The 24,985-nt window shown below is 40.0% G+C and overlaps 1 protein-coding gene across 1 annotated transcript in view; it reads right to left on the bottom strand.

Annotated features, from left to right (window-relative positions):
- LOC143725693 (uncharacterized) overlaps nucleotides 1-24,985 on the bottom strand; it is a 74,354-nt gene that overhangs the window by 40,594 nt on the left and 8,775 nt on the right. The window lies entirely within an intron of this gene.

The following is a 24,985-nucleotide window of genomic DNA, read 5'->3' as shown; positions in this document are numbered from 1 at the left end:
CCATTCTGCGGCTTTATTCTGATGAATTCACCAGAGGTGACCGTGCCTTCGTGCCGGAGCTTGTTGCTGCGCTGCGCTTCACAATCTGAGGCGATAAGGGCAGATGGAGAGATCTTATGACAGTCTCATCCATGGCACCGTTTCCAGGATTCAGCTCTGGGCTCCTCAGTGCTCACACCAGTCTGAATAAAAACATGTTTAGTTACTTTATAGATTTGTTTATTTACCTTATTTACAGCACATTAGTCTAATGTCAACAGTGTTGACAACAGTGAATTAACGTTATCCTATCCTATGATAATGCCACACATACATCACTCAGATGTCTTTTTCATGTTGTGATGTGCTCATCTGCAATATGTCAATACTTACAATATTTTCCTTTCAGATGTAAATAGACATTTTAAATAAGCGTGTTTAAGATGTATATGGTTATGTAAATCCACTTTAGAGACGTTACGTGTGCTTAGAGCTCCCCTGTTAGCTAGCTATACAAAACATGTTTTTACAGCAAAATCACAACTATACTATACTGTCTAACTACTTTACACCTTCAACAGTTAAAACGTCAACTCTATTGTAGTTTAACACATAAGGAACCGTGTTTACTCACATTTGAAAACCCCCGGCGTCGCTGATCTCCGTGATGTTTGATAATGACGTATGCTCTCGCGTGGCCTCCTGGGATAGAAGAGTATCCATCGGTTGAGCACTCAAAAATCGGGCCGGAAGCAGTAAGCCATCCGGGAACTTCTCCCCTACTCTTTTATGAATACTGATGTTTCGAACGTACTGCTTCCTTCACGTACTGTTTTCGCCTACTATATAGTAGGAAAGAAGGCAAGGCAAGGCAAGGCAAGTTTATTTATATAGCACATTTCATACACAATGGTAATTCAAAGTGCTTTACATAGAAGAAATTAAAATAATCAAAAGAAATCAGAATAATTAAAACAGTTTAGAATAAAAGATAAAATACAGAAATAATCAAATGAAATCAGAGTAATTAAAACATAAAATAAAATACAGTGCAAACAGTCGGACGAACAGTGGCACAGTGCTCATTCAGTAAATGCACAGCTAAACAGACGTGTTTTGAGTCTGGATTTGAATGTGACTACTGTAGGAGCACATCTGATCTCTTCTGGAAGCTGGTTCCAGCTGCGGCTGTCATAGTAGCTAAAAGCAGACTTGCCATGCTTAGAGTGAACCCTTGGTATTTCTAGCCGATGTGATCCTAATGATCTGAGTGATCTGTTGGGTTTATATTCACTGAGCATATCTGCAATGTATTGAGGTCCTAGGCCATTGAATGATTTATATACCAGTAATAATACTTTAAAATCAATCCTAAATGTAACTGGCAGCCAGTGTAAAGACCTGAGGACTGGTGTGATGTGTTCATATCTTCTGGTTCTGCTCAGAATCCTAGCAGCAGCGTTCTGTATGAGCTGCAACTGTCTTATGGTCTTTTTGGGAAGGCCAGTGAGAAGTCCATTACAATAATCCACCCTACTGGTGATGAAAGCATGCACAAGTTTTTCTAAGTCTTGACTGGAAACAAAGCATCTAATTCTTGCAATATTTTTCAGGTGATAATATGCTGATTTAGTTATTGCTTTGACATGACTACTGAAACTAAGGTCTGACTCCAGAGACACACCCAGATTCCTGACTTGATTTTTAGTTGTTTGACCCCTAGACTGAAGGTTTGCATTCACCTTGAGAACTTCATCTTTGTTTCCAAACGCAATGACTTCAGTTTTGTCTTTGTTTAACTGAAGAAAGTTTTGGCACATCCAATTGTTTACTTCATCAATGCATTGGCAAAGGGAGTCAATGGGGCTGTAATCGTTAGGCGATAGGGATAAGTAGAGCTGTGTGTCGTCTGCATAGCTATGGTAAGCGATTTGGTTCTTTCTCATTATTTGGCTCATTGGGAGCATGTACAGGTTGAATAGGAGTGGCGCAAGAATTGAGCCTTGAGGGACTCCGCATGTCATGGATGTCCACTCAGACTTATGATCTCCAATACTCACATAATAACCTCTCCCTCCTAAGTATGACCTGAACCATTTTAGGACTATCCCAGAAAGCCCGACCCAGTTTTCCAGCCTGTCAAGAAGTATGTTGTGATCGACAGTGTCAAATGCGGCACTGAGGTCGAGTAGTACCAGCACTGATAATTTGCCTGTATCAGTATTTAAGCGAATATCATTTATTATCTTTATGAGCGCGGTCTCTGTACTGTGGTGCGGTCGGAAACCAGATTGAAAATGGTCAAAGTATCCATTTGAGCTAAAGAATTTGTTCAGCTGATTGAAGACAACTTTTTCAATGATCTTGCCTATGAAAGGAAGATTTGAGATCGGTCTATAGCTGTTTAATATGGTCTTATCCAGATTGCTCTTTTTCAGGAGGGGCTTGACAACTGCAGTTTTCAGGGAGGTCGGAAAACTCCCAGAGAGAAGGGAGGCATTTACCACTTCTAGGAGATCTGCTTCTAAGCTGTGTAACACATTTTTGAAAAAAGATGTGGGAAGTGCATCAAGGGCGCAGGTTGATGTTTTTAGTTGCTGTACGGTTTCTTCCAAAATTTTGCCATCAATTTCTTCGAAATCAGACATAGTGGCTACTTTCTCAGGCTGTTGTCTGATCTGCCTGACCCCAGCGCAACTCAAGGATGAGCTGATCACCTTTCTGATATTATTGATTTTCTCAGAGAAGAAAGAAGCAAACTCACTGCACTTTCTCACTGAGAGCATTTCACTGGGAATCTGGCTTGGGGGGTTTGTCAGTCTCTCTACAGTAGCAAAAAGAGTGCACGTGTTGTTTATATTGCTGTTTATAATATTCGAGAAAAAAGTCTGTCTAGCTTTGCTTAGTTCCTTATTGAAAGCATGGATGCTGTCTTTGTAGATGTTATAATGGACTACAAGTTTTGTCTTCCGCCACATGCGCTCTGCTTTTCTGCATTGTCTTTTCATATTTTGCACTGCTGTTGAGTTTCTCCAAGGTGCTTTTTGTCTGCCACTCTTCCTCCTGACTTTCACAGGAGCAATATCATCAATTACACTCTTAACTTTTGAGTTAAAAGAATCAAGGAGAAAATCAACAGAGTCAGCAGATATGCTTGGTGTTAAAGATATAGCCTTCATAAATAGTACACTAGTGTTCTCATTTAAGCATCTCTTCTTGACAGACACAGATCTAGCTTCAATGGCAGGAGAGATCAATATATCAAAGAAAATACAAAAATGATCAGACAGTGCTACATCCTTAATAACAATTGATGAAATGTTTAGACCCTTACTGATAAGTAAATCTAGAGTGTGTCCACGATTATGTGTGGCTCCATGTAAATGCTGAGTCAGATCAAAAGTTTTTAAAACAGTTTTGATTTCTTTTGCCATATTGTTTTTGCATTTCACATACTGCATTATCTATGTGAATGTTAAAATCTCCAGCAATGGCAAAGCAGTCAAACTCTGAGGAAATTGTTGATAACAGTTCTGTTAAGTTCTCAGCAAAAGCTGGAGAGTATTTTGGAGGCCTGTAAACAATGATAAGTAAAATGCGTGGAGCACCTTTTAACACAATACCCAGATATTCGAAAGACGGGTAATTCCCAAATGATATTTGCTTACATTGATAGACATCTTTATAAAGAGCAGCTAAACCTCCGCCTCTTCTGACAGCTCTGCAGACACTCATAAAAGTAAAGTTAGGAGGGGCTGTTTCATTGAGGACTGTTGCACTGCAACTTTCTTCTAGCCAAGTTTCATTTAGCAACATAAAATCCAGGTTGTATGTGGTTATTAAGTCGTTGACTAAAAGTGATTTATTTTTAAGTGAGCGGATGTTTAAAAGTGCTAACTTAACAGTCTTACTTTTTGTCCCCACAGCAATCTTGGTATGTCGTGTAATAGGCACCAGATTAGATGGGTTTGCTGTACGGCTTTTGAAGGCCTTAGACTTTCTATCATGTAATCGAACAGCAATAGAAAAAGATACAGGCACACTGGGTTCCCGCTTGTTCTGTAAACATTTGAGAAAGTTATTGTTATCATAGCGGGGACCCGACACATATCACTGAGAGCTGGTATCAGTTGTTTTTGGTTCACCTCGAGCCGCTGGAGGAGGGTGTGGGCCCTGGCGCTGTGGCAGAGGCCGAAGAGCTCTCACAGGAGGAGGGGGAGGGCGAGCTGGGCCCGCAGGCTTTGGTGGTTGTGGGGCCTGGCGTTTTTTTTTTAGTAGGCACAAATCGAACGCACTTAAGTCCAAATCTCGCGATAATTGGTACGTCACCCAGGTAATTCTCGCCTACTCTTTTGGATTAATACATACTTTTTCGCTCGCCTACTCTTTTCCCATACTAAATAGTAGGGAAGTATGCGGTTTGGAACGCAGCATATGTGTGTAACCCCTAAAATCCACTAGATCCGTCTACGGCGCGGAACGTCAGCACCACGTTTTTGATGCGTCCCTAGCTTGGCGTCAAAGTCCACTGGAAGCGTCTCAGACGCGTTTCAGCAGCGGAGCGTTGGTGACGTCTTCATTTTTCCTCAGAATCGGAGCGTTGTTTATTTGTTGTTCATTTCTCTTCTTTTGGCTCAGGAGCAGACAGTTAATTGTGCTACCTTATTGATTTTTTCTTCTTCAATTTTCCTCTTTGTGCTTCTACAATAGGTAAGTGGGTTACTTAATTAAGTGAATTCTTTCTATTAGTTTTTTCTGTTGTTATTTCCTACTTGGTATCCAATCAGAGGCATTGTTGTCCAAACTGTAGGGATGCGGAGTCTCCACAGGGTGTTTATTTTGAAATTGATTGTGTTTTTTGACTTTTATTTTGTATTCACGGTGCGGCTTGGACGCGGGTCCGTCAAAAATAGACTAGGCGCCTATCTTTAGCGAAGCGGCGCGGAGAGCCGCTTCTGGGACGCTTTTGAGACGCGCTGCGTCCGCAGCTGGTGGACTTTAGAGCATTGACTATAATGGCCGCGATTAGCTGCGGCATCCGCGACGCTGACGTTCCGCGCCGTAGACGGATCCAGTGGATTTTAGGGGTTAGGCTACTTATAAGCAAGCATTTCTTTACAAGGACTTTTGAAATTTTTGTTTTTAGAAGTTGGTGGTCATAAACACATTTGAAGTTTGTTCAAAGCCCAAACTGAATAATTAAAAACAAGTTTAATGGGTAGCCTACATTTTCTATAAAATTTTATTTTCTTTATGTTAGTTTTCATTTCCTTTTCTGACATACTGCAATTCTTGTTAAAACACACTAGACATGCAAATTCTATGCGTTTTGGGCACTTTTTGTGTGAAATCATATTAATTTTGTTCATCAAAAGTGTGCTTTCACTTTAATTGAGCGTGAGCAGCGCAGCAAAAATAGACTCGAAGCCGAAACCTCCGCTTCACTGCTGCTCACGCGACGCTCCTGCTTGACGCTCACGCGCTGCTCCTGCTCGCGTTGTGAACGCACTCATTGATTAACATGCACGCCGAAAAAAATACGCGCTGCTCACGCGCCGCTGACGCTTGCGGTGTGAAACGGCCGTCAGACTGCGAATGTAAGTTACGTGCCCGCCCCAGCGCGCTCACGCTATAATAAACGCCTCGCCTCCACGCGCCACGCACTCGCTACATTCCCTTTAGCACATCTAGTGGATGCATAACGCAAACCCAGTCAAACGTTTGACTGCAGTATCAGTATATGCGCCTTATAATCCGGTGCGCCCTATATACAGTTAATGTTCTAAAATAGGTCATTCATTGAAGGTGCGCCTTATAATTCGGTGCGCCTTATACAGGGGCGGATTAAGGTTGTCAGGGCTCCAGGGGCTGCTCTTTGTGTGAGCCCCCCCCCCACTAAAAATGTATTTAGTGCCATATATGGTCCATTCGCAACTACGGTGAACTGGCATACACACACATCGAGACATCTAACACTACAGTGTTTTCTTTACATTCCTTCAAGTGGTGGATCACGACAGTAAGACAATTACCACCACACCACGTAGCTAAAATGAAAAATTGAACATTACAAACAAACCACAAATAAAACAAGGCCCAGTGCTTAGAATCAACCATTTAATTATGATCAAGAAACGCTGGCAGTACAACCAAAACAGAGGTGTAAGTGGAAAGAATAGCCACATAATTGGTTTGTTTTGGTCTTGTACATCCATAAATGTTCCAGCAGATGATGGATAGCTTAGCCAGCAGTTAATGATATTAATCATTGCTATATAAAACTAAATAAGCTATGTATTAATTTTAATTTAAAAAAAAAACTAAAATAAATTCTCACCATCGGCATTGGCGTGTTCCACCGCTTTAGGTGACGGCTTACAAAAGAAATCTGTCAGCGTTCGTTTCATCTTATGGAGACGATCACACGCGTTGTTCAGGTTCGATAACACAGAACGAGCAGTGCACTGTGTTTTTTATGTTGCTAGGCAACCACCGAAACAGCTGTCCTGTCAGTCAAGTAAACGTCAAATCAGCCTTTTAAATTTCGCGTAGTAGTCAGCACCCAAATATATTTTTAGGTCGCACCGATTATATTTCATATGCGACCAAAATGGCTTTGATTTCGAGCATTGATGTTAATTTCGAGCCCTGATGTTTCTTGTAATGTTAGCCATAGTTATTTATTTCTTGATTTTGGTGTCTGCGTTTTTCAAAGCCATCTCCAGCGGACGCAGTGACGTTTTTAAGCGCGAACCCGAATCGCCGTTGCTAGGAGGGCGCCAGCGCCTCTGCCTCTCAGCGCCTCTGCCTTGCAAGTGGTTGATAGCCCTGAAGACGCCTAGCACCCGAATCGTCCCACGAGCTGTTCGTTTAATAGTCGACTCGGAAAAAAGTGAACATTTTAACAAAAATAAAAAGCGAGGCGGAAGAAATTTTGCCATTGCGCACCGCCACAATAAAATAAACAGAGGAAACACTGCATTGTGGAATAACTCCCCAAATTCCTTGAAATATTACCGATAACATGATGAGCTAGCTGCAGGCGTTTCATCTAGCTCCGTTCCGGCAGTCTGCGGTGGATCTTGTCTTCGACTGGATGAAGATTCAGCAGCTTTGAAATATGAAGTCAATTTTGGAATTTTTTTTCAATATATCTTGGTCCCGTTGTTCTCTTAACTTTAGTAATTTACGTTTTTGTGCTCCACTTTCATGCTTTCTTTCAGCCATTCTGCCACTATGCCGTCCAGCAATAACAGTGACGTAAATGAAAATGATTGACATGATTTGACCAGCAGCAGCTTATTGGATAACCAATTCATGTCCACGGAGAGCAATCGCGGAAATACGGAGCCTGGGAAGTCACCTGTGGGGGAAAAAAAAAACAATCCGTGGCGACGGTTTTGCAATCCGTTCGCTCAGTTTATAAACCGTACTCACGGTTTATAAAATGCAAATAATAATACTGCCCTACAAAGCCAAAAGGCAGTAACTGCATTTTTGGTCAAAAATGAGTTAATGTCATTTTTGGAATATTAAAGACCTCCTTTATCATGTGGATAAATATCTATACTCAATTTGACTGTTTTTTTCGAAAAAATCAAGGGTTGTGTCCACAGTAACTCCCAAAACCATACAAGCAACCATGGCAGAAAGCGGTAACTGCAGTTAACATTCTTTGGCTTCGATCTTCGACGCAAAAGTCCAGTTACGTACTCTGCCTTTGTTAAGCCATTCATAAAAGAGATGTTACGGTGCCACCTTGCAGCTACGATGATCTGCCTTTGTTTTACTGTCCATAAAAATTTGCCGTGCTTCAGTTACTGTCCATAATTGTCACTAAATCACTTACTTCTACACAAATATCAAAATAAAAAACGAGCTGTCAAATGTGTTGAGTGGTTGTTTTATCAAGTGTTGAACTACTGTAAGAATGGCAAATTGCTCTCGAGGGAGAATGATGGTGGAGTTGGCGTTGAAAAGAAGACATGAAGACCAAGGTAAGAAATGATCTTATAAAATAATGCATTAGATGAAGTATGAAAGTGCCATATACTTAACGTTAATTTAGAATAGGACAAGCAACTGACGAAGAAGCTAACTAGTCTACTTAATAGCCAGCACACCAACACCAACCAAAACATGGTCAACAGATACCTAGACAGCATGACATCTAATACTTAAATAATTAAAAATCACTCAGCAATCCATTCTGTGCCGACAATCCAGAGGTGCAGACGTTGCAGGAATGTAGCCTATTCAATGTTGACATGTTAGCCCCAGCCTAGCTATCATGCTAAACATTACTGCACGGTGGCAGTAAACAATCATATCCTACCTTGAATTTCAAACCATCCATTAATAAATTGATATATTTGCGTTCTCTTTCAAATAAATGATCGTTTTTAATTATCAGAGATAGTTTTTGTATTTATTCACACTGTACACTGTTGTGTCACCTATCTGTTGGTTTTGCTGCACACAAAATTGAAGTTTTTTAGTTTACGCATTGACTCAAACTGAATGCACTCCCAGCACTGGATAGCAACAACGACATGTCTAAGTATTTGTGTGTCATCTAAAACAAATGCCATGATCATTAGACTTTAATGAAGGTGATCAGTTAATTATCTTCTAAATGGTGGTAAGCAAATATTGATTATATGTCAGTTACTGCCTTTTGCCTTTGCACGACTCCTTATTTTTTAGTAAATAATACAAAGGCAGAGTACAGTATCTGACAAATAAGGGTCAAAGGTCAACTTTGAGCACAAGATTTTTTATATACACACATTTCTTCATCTGGGCAACAAGTCACCAGATTTTCATTGCTCTACCTATAATACATTTGTGTGGACAAAACAAAAAACTTTAAAGTCATTTTTCTCAGTTTGACACTCTGGTCAGTTACTGCTTTTTGCCTTTGTAGGGCAAATTAATGATCATTATTATTATTACATGTAGGCTACATATTTAGAAGACGCTTTTATCCAAAAAAAAAAAAGAACAAAGCAATTCGTCAAATGTCAGTCATACAGGTTAGACAAGAGAAATACAGGGCTAAGATTATCACAAATAAACACGATTTTGACGCATATCCAAGTGTTTGTGCGGAGTATATTCCTTTTTCTTTTTTTAACCCGTAGGCTAATTGAAAAACGAAAAATGAACGGTTGTTGTATTTTTAAAATGCAAAGTTGCACAAAAAATCTAATTTGAACTGTAGGCCACACACCAAATGCAGCGCAAAAAAATAAAATAATAATAAATAAATACTAGATATATTTTCAGATTTTTGTTTGACTTTTTGCCCCTTTAAACCTTTAAAATATTCATAAATTAATAATGAAAAATTTTCTATTTTACTGGTTTTCTAAGGCCAAATTAGAACCTGGAAATGATATTTTCCCCGCAGTGCTGAATGATAAGAGCCATATCTCTGGAACCATACAGAGAACTTATAAGCTAATGATAATAAATGTGTCTGAAAAAATAACAATACATTTTAATTGTTTCTTTAAAAGTGTACATTTCAAGCTTTATATAGGCAGTCTATATTTTGTTTCAATTCATTTATGAGATGCGCTCCAGTTCACGGAGATCATGAAAGCGCGCCTGATTGTTTTATTTTACAAAAGCACAACGTTTTCTTGTTATTGTGAATTTGGACAAATAAAAGTACTTACAAATGATGTATTATTCTTTTCTGTATGACTAGAAATTATTATTTAAATTTTTTTGAGTATTTTAAGTTGTTTCCACTGTTGATAGGAAAATGCAAGTGTTTGCGCCCGCGCCTCCACACTCCGCACAAACTTGGATAGCTATGCGTCAAAATCTTGTGTTTATCTGTTATCATCTTAGCCCTGTATTATTATGGTCTAACCTGTATTATGAATGTAATTTGAAGAATTGCGTTGTTCCTTTTTGGTTAAAAACGCCTTCTAAATATCTGGCCTAAATGTAATAACAATAATGATAATTATTATTATCATTTGTGTTTATAAATGAGTTCACTGAAGACAATCATTAAATAATGTATGAATGTTTCATTTTTATATAACCTAACCTTGTGTTTGTTATATTTATTTTTTATATGTGAAGTCTTTTTTTGCTTATTCTATTATACTGAGCTTTTTCCTCTCCCAAAAAATTACTTTAAAGATACGTCATTTTTAGAAAATTCAAGAAATTATCCATTTAAAAAAATTTAGTTTAAACATAATGAAAAGCATCCCTAAACAGGAGGCCTGGTTGAATCATCCAGCACAGACTGGGGGAGAGGCCACAAATCCGCGAATACAGTTTACAAACCCGGGGGAACGGATTGTGAAAGCGTGGGCACGGTTTATGAATTCGTGGGTACAGATTGCAAAAACTGAAGGCACGGATTACAAATCTTAGAGCACGGAATAGAAACTCGTGGGTATGGTTTATTAATCCGTGGGCACGATTTGTTAAACCGAGGGAACAGTTTGAGAATTCGTGAGTTGCCTACGGTTTATAAACTGAGCGAACGGATTGCAAAACCGTCGCCACGGATTGTTTTTTTTTTTTTCCACAGGTGACTTCCCGGGCTCCGTACTGATTGGCGCTTAAGTAAAAAAAAAAAAAGTCTGGCCAATCCGAGGCCCCCTGAATACGTGGGGCCCCTAGGCTGCAGCCTATGTAAGCCTGTGCATTAATCCGCGCCAGGCCTTATAGTGCGGAAAATACGGTACATGTGAGCTTAAATGTTCAACTCTCTCTATACCTTTATCAACTGTATAAAATAACTTTTACTTGCACTGATATACAGTAGCGAGACTTTTTCTTTTAGCTGTCCTCTTTCATAGACAGCTATTTAATTCTTGCTGTGTAAATTTGTTTAAATTCGTACTATTTTAATACTTTTATTTAAAAAGTGAATTGCGCTGCACCTCTAATGAGAAATGAATAGCAGTTTCACTCTTTCTCAGCATGTGATTTGCCGTTCGCTACTGATGTCACACCTAAACTCAGATTTTACGATACCGAGATGGCGCCGGTGTGTGTGGCTGGCCATCTACTGCCTGTTCTGTTTGTCTTTATTTTGTTCGTCTCACTCTTGGTCCAGGATGTTACCGCTATTTTGGTTTACGATCGAAAAATGCTCATTAATATCAGAATCACTGTGGATATACTGGCGGGTAAAGAACGGGGAGGATCGTGTTCATACTTTCCTCCAGATCTGTCCACTGTGGCATTTTCGCTGTATCAGCTCCCCTGCGCTCTTCCGTTGAAGAAGCGTAGAAGAAGACGTGGGAAACGAGGCGGGCTTTCTGTCAAACTTAAGGCAAAACTGTTGTTGGAGTCTAAGACCAACTTCAACCGTCATGGATTAAATGGCGCGTGGGACGATCATCGATTCATTCATTGGCGCTCACTGGAGCCAGCATATGCATTGCTTCCGCTAATTGTTCCGAAAATGTCCACCAAACAACATCTTATACAAAAGATGCCATATCTCTGTAAAGGTAGGGGTGTAGATATCCGAAACCTTCGACCACTGTGTCGTACATCACTGTCGGCAGGCGACTATATTAATCAAAATGGCACTGGTTAATGCGAGATCGCTTTGCAATAAGACGTTTATCTTGCGAGATTTCTTTACATCGAAACTACTGGATGTTCAATTTATGACTGAGACATGGCTATCTACTGGTGACTTAAGTCCCTTTGCCAACTTTGTTCCCTCAGACTGTAAATTTGTTAATTCTCCTTGATCTACAGGCAAGGGAGGAGGTCTAGCAACTGCTTTTAAAAACAGCTTTCACTGTCGTCTCGTGGAAACTGAATTTTTTTCTGTTTTGAACTGCAAGCCTTCCAGCTTGATTTAGATGAGCCAGTGTTGTGTGTGCTGATTTATTGGCAACAATTTAATAAAGCTTTTATTCAGGATTTTTCAGAATTTCTAGGGGAAATTCTATTGAAATTTGATAAGTTTTTAATTGTTTTTAATTTTAATTTTGACATGCATGTGTGTTGTCCAGCGGACCCCCTGGTGAAAGACTTCTTAAATCTCGTTGACTCTTTTAATCTTGTGCAATCCGTAAATGGTCCAACACATGAGCATGGACACACATTGGATTTAGTTCTGTCATATGGCATTTCTGTATCTTTAGTAGATGTTTGTGATGCTGTCTTTTCTGACCATAAACCAGTCATTTTTGGGGTCTCTTTTGCATGCCATATTGATAAACCTCGCCCAAATGTACGCCTATGTCGTAGGATTAATACTGGTGTCATTAATGAGTTTGCTACGATATTTGCGAACAATTATAATGTGGCTGATGCTCATCTTTTATCCTATTCAGACCCTGAGTCTTTGCTTTTTTCTTTTAATTCTGTATGCAGAACTATTTTAGATGATGTTGCACCCTTGAAGGTGAGGCGTGTGAAAACTAAGGCAGAGCCCTGGATAAATGACAGTACATACTCACTCAGACAAATCTGTAGGAGAGCAGAGCGTAAATGGCAGAAGGACAGACTCCAAGTGTCCTATGATATATTAAGGGACTCGTTGCAGACATATCAAGGTGCTGTTAGAACAGCGAAGATACAGTATTTCTCCGATATTATTGAGAGAAACTGTCATAGACCTAGAGTACTATTTAGTACTATAAACTCTATTATAAATCCATCGTAAATATGCCTGATATGTCGATGGATACATGTGAAAATTTTAAAACATTTTTTCTTTCAAAAATCGATAAAATTAGGTCTCAAATTCCTCCTGATGTGTGTATTGTCCCAGCTACACCATATTGTCCTAGGTTGTTTGACCACTTTGAGGTTCTTCTTCTTTCCAGTTTGGCAAAAATAGTAGACCAGTTTAGGCCATCAGACTCCCCACTTGATATTGTCCCATCAAAGTTAATCAAACAGGCTTTTGATACAGTTGGACTAGTGTTTTAAACATAATAAATAGCCGCCATGTATCAGGGTCTGTGCCTGCCACTTTTAAACACGCTGTGATACAGCCTTTAATTAAAAATACTAAGTTGAACCCAAATGCGTTAGATAATTATAGACCTATTTCAAAGTTGTCATTTCTCTCAAAGATACTAGAGAAAGCAGTTCTCATTCAGCTGCAGTCTTTTTTAAATGAGAATTTGCTTTTTGAAAAGTTTCAGTCTTGTTTTAGAGAACATCTAAGTCCAGAATCTGCACTTTTAAAGGTTCTTAATGATGTTTTATTAACTGTGGATTCTGGAAATGCTGCAGTTTTGGTGTTACTTGATTTGAGCGCGGCATTTGATACTATAGACCAGTGGTTCCCAAACTGTGGTCCGCGGACCACAAGTGGTCCGTGAGGGTACTGCAGGTGGTCCGTGGAAAGGCAAAATAAAATATAAAATAATATTTTTTACCTTCATTTTACCAGGAATCCCCATAAAAAAAATAAAAAGTAAAAAGAATATGTAGGCCTATATTGATATAAAATTTAAATTAAATTGTCAGGTTATTGTGTGATTACTAAAATAGGCTAGTGGTGCTCGGCCGTGACGTTCAAGTTCAGTGCCGTTAGAACCACAACATGGATTGGTGGATAGCAACAGGTTCTCTGAAGAGGAAAGCGGCAGAGGCAAATATTTTGTCATTATATAAAATATTTGTCTGATTATAATTTCACCAACAGTAATTCTGGATTGCCTCCACCAAACAAGTAAATAGGAAATAAGCAAATCAGAATACTGCATCCCAAAAACAGCAGTATGCGCGCAAGCGTGAAACGCTAGTGTTTCTTCTTGGTGCGTATCTTTTACTGGGGTCTCCAACACGTCGCTCGATTGGAGGTAGCTCATCAAGGGGCCGTTCATATATCGTGTCTTTTGCGCTCTCAAGTTCATTATTTCATGTAGGCGCGCGTCAAGTGGGCTCATAATTGAAGTGACGCACTCATTTTTTTAGGCGCAGCGAGATGAAAACACCTCAACTTTTCATAATGCCGCAAACGCACCGCAGTTCATGTGACAAGAACAAACAAATCAGCTTCATCCTTTCCGTAAACATTGAAAGCTCAGTCAATGAAGAATGTAAGAATGCACGTGCACCCAAACACTACGTGTGTTTTTCTCTTCTCCGTAAATAAATCTTGTAGCAGAGCTACAGCAAGCGTTTTTCGGTGGTGGAAATCTATTAGCTACTAAGCACAACTAAGTTGTGGAGAGCGCGCATAGCAACGACAGACGGCACGGGAAAATTGGACCGAATTTTACTATTAGCTAATAATAAAAGATAAGCTAATGTGCATCGATGTAAATGTCAAGTAATTTATCTTTTTTGACTAAATCTTTTTATAAAAATGATTTAAAGGCTGAAATATGTGAGGTTTATCTTTTTATAAAACCTTTTTTTGTGTTAACTTTATTTTTATTTCATTTTACTATATGTGCCTATAGGGGTGGCAGGGGTTGGCGGCAATGTAAGTATCTGGATATTTGCCGCGGGGCGAGGGCTTCGATTACCTCTCTCTTTTTTGACCATACATGTTTGCATCCCTGAAATGAACCTGATTATGCCCTCGGGCGCTTGAGTAAATAAATAAATTAAATATGTGGCAGCCGTTGTGTGCAGTAAACTTTCTTTTAACAAGCTGTTGTACTGATGTGATGACCAGTTATAGTTTTAATGTTAGTAAGCCTATTTAGAGGTGCGGATTAATTCAGGAAGGACTGTGTGTAGATATATTTTATTATGTGTATTATGAGGTGGTCCGTGAAAATTCTTGATTACAAATAGTGGTCCACACACACAAAAAGTTTGAAAACCCCTGCTATAGACCATGAAATTCTTATTGCACGGCTGGAGAGGTTGTTAGGGATGCAAGGGGTAGTTTTAAATTGGTTTAAGTCCTATTTAATTAACTGAAGTTTTTCAGTCACCGTGGGGGAATTTATATCTTCGTCTGTCCCTCTTAAATGTGGGATACCTCAAGGGTCCATTTTGGGACCCATTCTGTTTTCATTGTACATGCTTCGAATTGGCGCTATCTTTCAAAAACACAGAGTATCATTCCATTGTTATGGAGATGATACACAGATATGCAGGTGCTGGTAATATAATTAGAATGTCATCAAAAAGTTGATTTATTTCAGTAATTCCATTCAAAAAGTGAAATTTGGATATTATATTTATTCATTACACACAGACTGATATATTTCAAATGTTTATTTCATTTAATTGTGATTATTAAAACTGTCAACTAATGAAAATCACAAATTCAGTATCTCAGAAAATTAGAATATTACTTAAGACCAATACAAAAAAAAGGATTTTTAGAAATGTTGGCCAACTGAAAAGTATGAACATGAAAAGTATGAGCATGGCGGGCTTCCGTTCTGAGCGGCGCCATGTGAGGACGTGGTTTACCGAACTCCTCGCCAACACTATTAAGAAATATAGAAGCAGCAATTTAATGTGAATACCTTGAGTCACGCTCATTATTGAATACAAGACGTCGTACCAGACTTGACATTTTGACCTAACGCTCGCTGAAAATGTAAAAAAAAAAAACGAAAAGCGCCTGATACAAGGGTTAGCTCCAAGGCTAGCCCAGAGGCTAACGCTACTCCGGATGCTGTACCTAACGCTGCACTTGACCGCGGACCCGGACATGAGGCCATCCTCCTAGCAATCGCCCGGCGCTAAGGACGGAATTGCTCACTAAAGCAGAGACACAATCCGCTGAAATTCAGAACCAGGTTAAGAGCAGAAATTAAACTAGCCAACGGTAATGCTAACGCCAAGAGTGAAACCCTAGATAAACGGGTGGTCGCACTCGAGTCTGCAGCCAACAGCCACTCCAATCTGATTGCTGCTCTGGAGCGGGACATGGCTAACGTGCAGAGGGAGCTTGCTACCCAGAAAGCACGAAATGAGGAGTACGTTGATTATTGAGAACCTGTCAGGTTTTGTGTTGATTTTAAAATTCTCATGCTTATAAGACATGGTCTGGCTCCTCAATATTTGTCAGAACTTTTAATCCTGTGCATCCCAACGCGTGATCTCAACGCGTTATTGTGACAATTATCGCGTCACAATAACCTGCGTATTACCGGGATAAAGGTAAGGAGGACGGGAAGTCCGCAACGGATTTTATATCTGAAGGAGATGCTTGGTCTCGATAAGCCCCCTTTACTGGACCGGGCACACCGTACGCTGCTTCGTGAGACCGGGTAACAGTGACCTGCCGAGAGTCTTCGTCATCAGATGCCATTATTACCAGGAGAAGGAGGAAGTACTAAGGAAAGCTTGGCAGATGAAACAGCTGACTACGGGGGACGGTGATAAGATCCGCATCCAACCAGACTACACACAGGCAGTGTCAAAGCAGCGGGCAGAGTTCAATGAAGTACGGGGCCTATTAAGGAGTTGTGAGGGAATCCGCTACGGCCTGTGGTACCCGGCGGAGCTGAGGATAACGACGTCAGATGGTGTACGCACAAGCTTTAAAGATCCAAAACAGGCCAAGGATTTCATAATGGTAAACCTGAAGCGCGCAACCTAAAGGTGTGAGCGCAGATCGAGTGACGTACTTTTCCGTGGTTTCTTACATTGGATCCAGAGGTATGTTTGACCAATGTTATCCGTATTATCATCCTGATAAAGACTTTAAGCAAAGGGGATTTTAATATATCCAATCACCAGCTAAAGACCGTCAGCAAAGGCGTAAATCTACGACAAACTCTCTGTTTTGGGCGGATTTGGCCTTGATAACACATAACGTGTTGATTTAAAATGTACATTTCCTTGAACCTAGAGCTTCACTGTTATTTTTTGGCCGAAGGCCTTGTTGGCATGACTGGACGGTTTTGAAACATCATTGAAAATTGATTTTGTTTTATTGGATCCATTATGCACCAGAAAAATTTAACATGAAAAAGAAACTCACATAAAGTGTAAAAGGTGCTAGATTGGACATTTAGGGAGTGTGTACTATATTTGATTACAGTTAAGATTAGCTGCAACATGTTATTCTGTTATTAATATAGTTTTGGTGGGACTCGGTCTCACAAGGTAAGCTTTATGTTGTGCGATAATGTACGACTGGGGGAGTATGCAGCCTTTCGTTCGGGGAGAGGCCAGCAATGGGGTTATATGTTTGATTTAGTGTTTTTGTATTTTCTGTTGTTTTTGTGTTTTTTATTATTGGTTTTAATTACACAATGTCTAAACAGAGATCTGTCAGTTGTGAAAAGTCTTTACGATCAGGTTGTTTCTAGACAGGCTGCTGTCAGGTCATTTCAGATACTAGAATATGGGGAGAAATAAGTTTAGTGGTTCGGGGTGGGCAAACACTAAATTCACGAACTGGAATATCAAAGGGCTTAATCACCCAGTAAAGCGTAGTAAGGTATTTTCTCATTCATCAAAGCTGCAAACAGACATAGCATTCTTAACCGAGACACACTTGCTTGATAAGGATCACTCCAGACTTAAGAGAGGGGGCTTTTCCCAGATTTTTCACTCCAAATTTACTGCTAAATGCCGCAGTGCGGCAATTCTTATCCACAGGGAAGTGCAATTTGTACAGACAAATACAATTCAAGATAGAGACGGTCGGTTTATTATTGTTCAAGGACATTTATTTAACTTACCAGTAGTACTGGCCTGCGTCTATGCTCCAAACTGGGATAATGCTAAATTTTTTAATGACTTTTTCTCACTCCTTCCAGAATTAAACAGTCAACAATTGGTTCTTGGGGGAGATCTAAACTGTGTTTTGGATCCCACTAAGGACCGTTCTAGGGTTGTACCGAGAACACTTAGTAAATCAGCAGAGACTATTAACGCTTTTCTCCAAGCATTTGGGGGTTGATTGATGCATGGAGATATAGAAATCCGGTTTCTAGACAGTATTCTTTTTTTTCTCCAGTACATAATTCGTATTCCAGGATAGACTATTTTTTGCTGGACAAGAAACTCCTCCCCCTGCTGTGGTCTAGTGAATATGACAATATTGTTATCTCTGACCATAGCCCAGTAACAATGGTGCTCTGCTTTCCAGATAACGAGCCTCCACAACGCAATTGGAGGCTTAACCCACGTCTTTTGTTTGATGAAGATTTTGTAAACTTCCTATCCGCCCAAATCAACTTCTTTCTAGAAACAAACCAATCACCAGACACGAGACACTCAAACCTGTGGGAGGCAATGAAAGCATATTTACGTGGTCAGATAATATCTTATAATGTAAGCATGAACAGAAAACGGTCAGCACGCCTTAATGAGTTGATCTCTTTGATAGGGGACGTTGATCATAAAAATTCTGAAGCTCCATCTGCGGCTCTTTGTAAAGAGAGAATAGGTTTGTTAACAGAATTCGATACTCTCGCATCTGGAGTAGCTGAGGAGCTCTATCTTAAATCTCGTCAGGAATTTTACGAGCATAGGGAACGAGCCAGCAAAGTACTAAGCCATCAGCTAAGGCAATCCACAGAGGCTGGATTTATAGCAGAGATTAACACTCCAGAAGGGAGAAGCACAGATCAAAAAAGCATAAATAAATAATTCAGAAAATTCTATGAAGATCCCTACGCCACTGAAAATTTTGATAGCACTAAGTTAGCTCAGTTTTTCGATGGTCTCGAGATCCCAACCATAGGACGACAAGACAGGGCAGATCTTGATAGTAACATTTCAGCAGCCGAAAGTGATCGGGCAATTAAAAAATGAAGAGCGGTAAAGCTCCGGGCCCGGATGGCTTCCCTATTGAATTTTTTAAGAAATTCTCAGTTAAACTAACCCCTCCTTTAAAAAATGTATATACCCAGGCATTGGAGCGAAGACTCTCCCTCCCACAATGACCCAGGCCACTATCTCAGTCCTTCTTAAGAATGGAAAAGACCCTCTGAATTGTGAGTCATTTCGGCCTGTGAGTCTACTGTGCTGCGATTACAAAATCTTGACCAAGGTTCTGGCTAGTAGATTGGAGTCTGTTATGCATACAGTGATACATCCAGATCAGACTGGTTTTATTACTGGGCGGCAGCTTTTTGGCAACATACGGAGGCTTTTTAACATTATTTACTCCCCGGAAACTCCACCTACAGCAGAGGTTTTGCTCTCCCTCGATGCTCATAAAGCGTTTGATCGGATTGAGTATGAGTATCTTTTTGCAACTCTGGGGAGGTTTGGTTTTGGACCGGCTTTTTGTTCGTGGATCAGGACCCTGTATGCTACCCCGCAGGCCTCCGTCCGTACTAATAAAATAATCTCCAACTATTTTCCTATAGGTAGGGGGACAAGGCAGGGCTGTCCATTGAGCCCATTTCTGTTTGACCTCGCCATCGAACCACTAGCGGTTGCACTTAGGAGTGCCGAGGAGCTCACGGGTGTTATCAGGGGGGGACAAAATCACAAACTGTCTCTATATGCGGCAGACTTGATACTGTACCTGTCCGATACTTGCACCTCTATTCCTAAGGCATTAGAAATTATCTCTAACTTTGGAGAGATTTCAGGCTACAAAATCAACCTTACTAAGAGTTTGCTCTTTCCTATTAACGACCAGGCTCGACAGATGTCTTTTGAGGCATATCAACTGAAAGAAACTCGCGACACTTTTACTTATCTTGGCGTTTCAGTAACTAGCAAGTACAGGGATTTATTCAAGCATAACTTTAAACCAGCCCTGGAAAGGGCCAAACAGGACATTTCCCGGTGGCCAGCGCTGCCTATATCACTTTCTTGCAGGGTTATTTCTGTCAAGATGATAATTATGCCCAGGTTCTTATTTTTGTTTAATACAATACCTGTTTTTATCCCAAAGTCTTTTTTCAGAGAGCTTGATAAATCTATTTCAACCTTTATCTGGAACAAGACCATCCCACGAATAAGGAGGTCACATCTCAAGAAACAGAAAGAGGCGGGAGGCTTGGCATTACCACATTTTTTACAATATTACTGGGCAGCTAATATTCATAAATTAATATATTGGGTCTCAGCGTCTAACGAGGGGGGTGGACCTGTATGGGTTAAAATGGAACAACATTCCGCTCATCCGGTGTCCCTACCTTCTTTAGAATGTGCGCCATTGCCACTCGGTAAGCAGCGCCTTACAAATGATCTTATTGTGAATGGCTCACTTCGAATATGGTCCCAATTCAGGACCCACTTCAAACATAGACAGGCTATGTCCTCTCTCCCAATCTCGGCCAACGCACTCTTTCCACCCTCACTCATGGACACAGTATTTAAGTCATGGTCCAGAAATGGTTTGAAACTGGTGAAGGATCTTTTTAAGGATGTTGTGTTCATGTCATTTGAGCAGCTAGTAAATGAGTATAATATCCCCAGTTCGCATTATTTCAGGTATCAGCAGGTGCGCGTCTTTGTTCGGAAACATTTCCCTTCCTTTCCGTTACTCTCGTCAAATAACTGGATAGAGGAGTGGTTGAAGGGGGGTCTAAATCGAAGGGGAGGAGTGAGTAGTTTATATGAGGATATTCAGATGATCGCCTCGCCGTCACTTAGTCAATTAGGGCAGGATGGGAGGGAGAACTAGGATTTAGACTGTCGGACGGCTCCTGGCAAAGCGCAATTAAGAGAATACATTCAATTTCGATTTGCATCAGACATGATTTGCTTCAGTTTAAGGTGCTCCATGGGCTTCATTTATCTAGGAGTAAGCTTGCCAGGATATATCCAGATGTCGACCCGACTTGCTCTCGATGCTGTCAGGCTCCGACTGGGCTTGCCCCAGAGTTAATACAGTTTTGGTCTTTCATTTTTGACACTTTTTCTTACATTTGTGACAGAGAGATAAGTCCTGCCCCTGAAATCGAAATATTTAGTGTGACACCTGCTGGGATGACAATATTTGGTGCACAATCAGACACCATTGCCTTTTCATCTCTATTGGCCAGACGTCTTATTTCGCACAATTGGAAGTCAGATATGCCTCCCACACACAGGCGCTGGGTTGAGGATGTAATGGCACACTTGAAACATTAGAAGTTGAAATACGCAATCAGGTGTTCAACCCAGAGATTTTATATGGTCTGGCAGCCATTTCTGGAGTATTTTAATTTACAATTTCCTGCTGGAAACACTGGGACATAATTAATTCACAAGCTCTGTAACATGTCCGTTTTTTTTTGTGTTTTTTTTATTATATTTTTTTTATGATTTACACTGTCATTTATTATTATGTATGTTGGGGTTGCTGTATGGGGACTTGTTAAGTGTTTCATAAATGTTTACCATTCAAAATTCAATAAAAATATTTGAATAATAATAAAAGTATGAGCATGTACAGCACTCAATACTTAGTTGGGGCTCCTTTTGCCTGAATTACTGCAGCAATGCGGCGTGGCATGGAGTCGATCAGTCTGTGGCACTGACAAAACTGACAAAAGGTCATTGCTAAAGAGGCTGGCTGTTCACAGAGCGGCGAGGCGAAGGAAAGGAAAAGATGTGGTAGAAAAAAGTGTACAAGCATTAGGGATAACCGCACCCTGGAGAGGATTGTGAAACAAAACCCATTAAAAAAGGTGGGGGAGATTCACAAAGAGTGGACTGCAGCTGGAGTCAGTGCTTCAAGAACCACCACACACAGACGTATACAAGACATGGGTTTCAGCTGTCGCATTCCTTGTGTAAAGCCACTCTTGAACAAGACAAAGCATCAGAAGCGTCTAAAGACAAAAAGAACTGGACTGCTGCTGAGTGGTCCAAAGTTATGTTCTCTGATGAAAGTAAATTTTGCATTTCCTTTGTAAATCAAGGTCCCAGAGTCTTGAGGAAGAAAGGAGACGCACAGAATCCACGTTGCTTTAAGTCCAGTGTAAAGTTTCCACAGTCAGTGATGGTTTGGGGTGCCATGTCATCTGCTGGTGTTGGTCCACTGTGTTTTCTGAGATCCAAAGTCATCGCAGCCTTCTACCAGGAAGTTTTAGAGCACTTCATGCTTCCTGCTACTGACCAACTTTATGGAGATGCAGATTTCATTTTCCAACAGGACCTGGCACCTGCACACAGTGCCAAAGCTACCAGAACCTGGTTTCAGGACCATGGTATCCCTATTCTTAATTGGACAGTAAACTCGCCTGATCTTAACCCTATAGAAAATCTATGGGGTATTGTGAAGAGGAAGATGCGATACGCCAGACCCAACAATGCAGAAGAGCTGAAGGCCACTATCAGAGCAACCTGGGCTCTTATAACACCTGAGCTCCATGCCTCGCCGCATTGCTGCAGTAATTCAGGCAAAAGGAGCCCCAACTAAGTATTGAGTGCTGTACATGCTCATACTTTTCATGTTCATACTTTTCAGTGGGCCAACATTCCTAAAAATCCTTTTTTTGTATTGGTCTTAAATAATATTCTAATTTTCGGAGATACTGAATTTGGGATTTTCTAAACTCTGGGATAGTTTGCCTTTGCATATTAGAACTGCCTCCACATTGGTATCTTTTAAATCTCTTTTAAAAACTCATCTTTTTTTCTCTGGCTTTTCTGTCTAACTCTAACTGCTGATATGTAGGTAGCTTGTTTGCTTGGTGAGAGCTGTTATATGTATTACACTTTAATTACATTTAAATGTTCTGTACATTTCGCTTGTTGCATGTTTCTACAAACTGTACAGCACATTGGTCAACTACCCATTGTTTTAATTGTGCTTTATATACAAATTACCTTACCTAAACTCCTAAACTTAGGATTAAAGCCTGAGTTGACAGAGAAAGTTGAGGATCATCATGGTACCAACAAAGCCTGGTTGGATTGGTTTGGTTTTGTCAACTCGAAACTAATCCTGTAACCCTGAGTTTGTTCAACTACCATCATGGTACAGACCCCTGGTTTGCTTAGTTGGGGACACTTAATATTCAACAACATTATTGATTGGACTCAACTGACACTATTGTATGAGAACTAAACTGAGCTGGATGAATTTTTTTGCAGACCTGCTTTACAGATTAAATAAACTGATTTAATAATTGATCTTTCAAACAACTAAATCAAAACTGAACTGACTTCAGCTGGACAAAAGCCAAAATGCATAATTTGTGTTATCGATGTAAAGCGTCTTTAAAGTAAGTCACCTTTATTTATGTAGGCAAGGCAAGGCAAGGCAAGTTTATTTATATAGGACATTTCATACACAATGGTAATTCAAAGTGCTTTACATAGAAGAAATTAAAATAATCAAAAGAAATAAGAATAATTAAAACAGTTTAGAATAAAAGATAAAATACAGAAATAATCAAATGAAATGAGAATAATTGTAAATGCACAGCTAAACAGACGTGTTTTGAGTCTGGATTTGAATGTGACTACTGTAGGAGCACGTCTGATCTCTTCTGGAAGCTGGTTCCAGCTGCGGCTGTCATAGTAGCTAAAAGCAGACTTGCCATGCTTAGAGTGAACCCTTGGTATTTCTAGCGGATGTGATCCTAATGATCTGAGTGATCTGTTGGGTTTATATTCAGTGAGCATATCTGCAATGTATTGAGGTCCTAGGCCATTGAATGATTTATATACCAGTAATAATACTTTAAAATCAATCCTAAATGTAACTGGCAGCCAGTGTAAAGACCTGAGGACTGGTGTGATGTGTTCACATTTTCTGGTTCTGCTCAGAATCCTGGCAGCAGCGTTCTGTATGAGCTGTAACTGTCTTATGGTCTTTTTGGGAAGGCCAGTGAGAAGTCCATTACAATAATCCACCCTACTGGTGATGAAAGCATGCACAAGTTTTTCTAAGTCTTGACTGGAAACAAAGCATCTAATTCTTGCAATATTTTTCAGGTGATAGTATGCTGATTTAGTTATTGCTTTGACATGACTACTGAAACTAAGGTCTGACTCTAGAGACACACCCAGATTCCTGACTTGATTTTTATTTGTTTGACCCCTAGACTGAAGGTATGCATTCACCTTGAGAACTTCATCTTTGTTTCCAAACGCAATGACTTCAGTTTTGTCTTTGTTTAACTGAAGAAAGTTTTGGCACATCCAATTGTTTACTTCATCAATGCATTGGCAAAGGGAGTCAATGGGGCTGTAATCGTTAGGCGATAGGGATAAGTAGAGTTGTCTGTTGTCTGCATAGCTATGGTAAGCGATTTGGTTCTTTCTCATTATTTGGCTCATTGGGAGCATGTACATGTTGAATAGGAGTGGCGCAAGAATTGAGCCTTGAGGGACTCCGCATGTCATGGATGTCCACTCAGACTTATGGTCTCCTATACTCACATAGTAACCTCTGCCTCCTAAGTATGACCTGAACCATTTTAGGACTATCCCAGAAAGCCCAACCCAGTTTTCCAGCCTGTCAAGAAGTATGTTGTGATAGACAGTGTCAAATGCAGCACTGAGGTCGAGTAGTACCAGCACTGATAATTTGCCTGTATCAGTATTTAAGCGAATATCATTTATTATCTTTATGAGCGCTGTCTCTGTGCTGTGGTGCGGTCGGAAACCAGATTGAAAATTGTCAAAGTATCCATTTGAGCTAAAGAATTTGTTCAGCTGATTGAAGAAAACTTTTTCAATGATCTTGCCTATGAAAGGAAGATTTGAGATCGGCCTGTAGTTTAATATGGTCTTATCCAGATTGCTCTTTTTCAGGAGAGGCTTGACAACTGCAGTTTTCAGGGAGTTTGGAACTGTAGTGCTCTTTAGTTCTTTTACAAGTTCTTTTAAAGTCACATTAAAATACTAACCCCAAAACCACTTTAAATGTATTGTACAAATTCCTATAAATACAGTTCAGTAGCTAACACTGTATTCTGCTGCCTGGCCAGTAGTTGGTAATAACCATTTTCCATGCCTTCACACACACATTCTTCTACACATTTAAATACTTCTCCACTGGTTGTATTAATGGTGCAGCAATTGAGCAGTGCAAAAACAGTCTTCTGGTCCACTGTTCTTTTGATTGTCAAATACTCAGGCATTAGTCTAAACCTATGCATGCACCTGACATCAGTTTCAGAAATATGCACTAGTGTAGTTTGCACAGATATAACAAATTCTTTCA

Source organism: Siphateles boraxobius, unplaced genomic scaffold (genome assembly GCF_051911475.1).
Source record: "Siphateles boraxobius isolate OS27281-9 unplaced genomic scaffold, OSU_SipBor_1 77, whole genome shotgun sequence".
Taxonomy (NCBI): Eukaryota; Metazoa; Chordata; class Actinopteri; order Cypriniformes; family Leuciscidae; genus Siphateles; species Siphateles boraxobius.
This window is presented reverse-complemented; position numbering and strand designations above follow the sequence as displayed.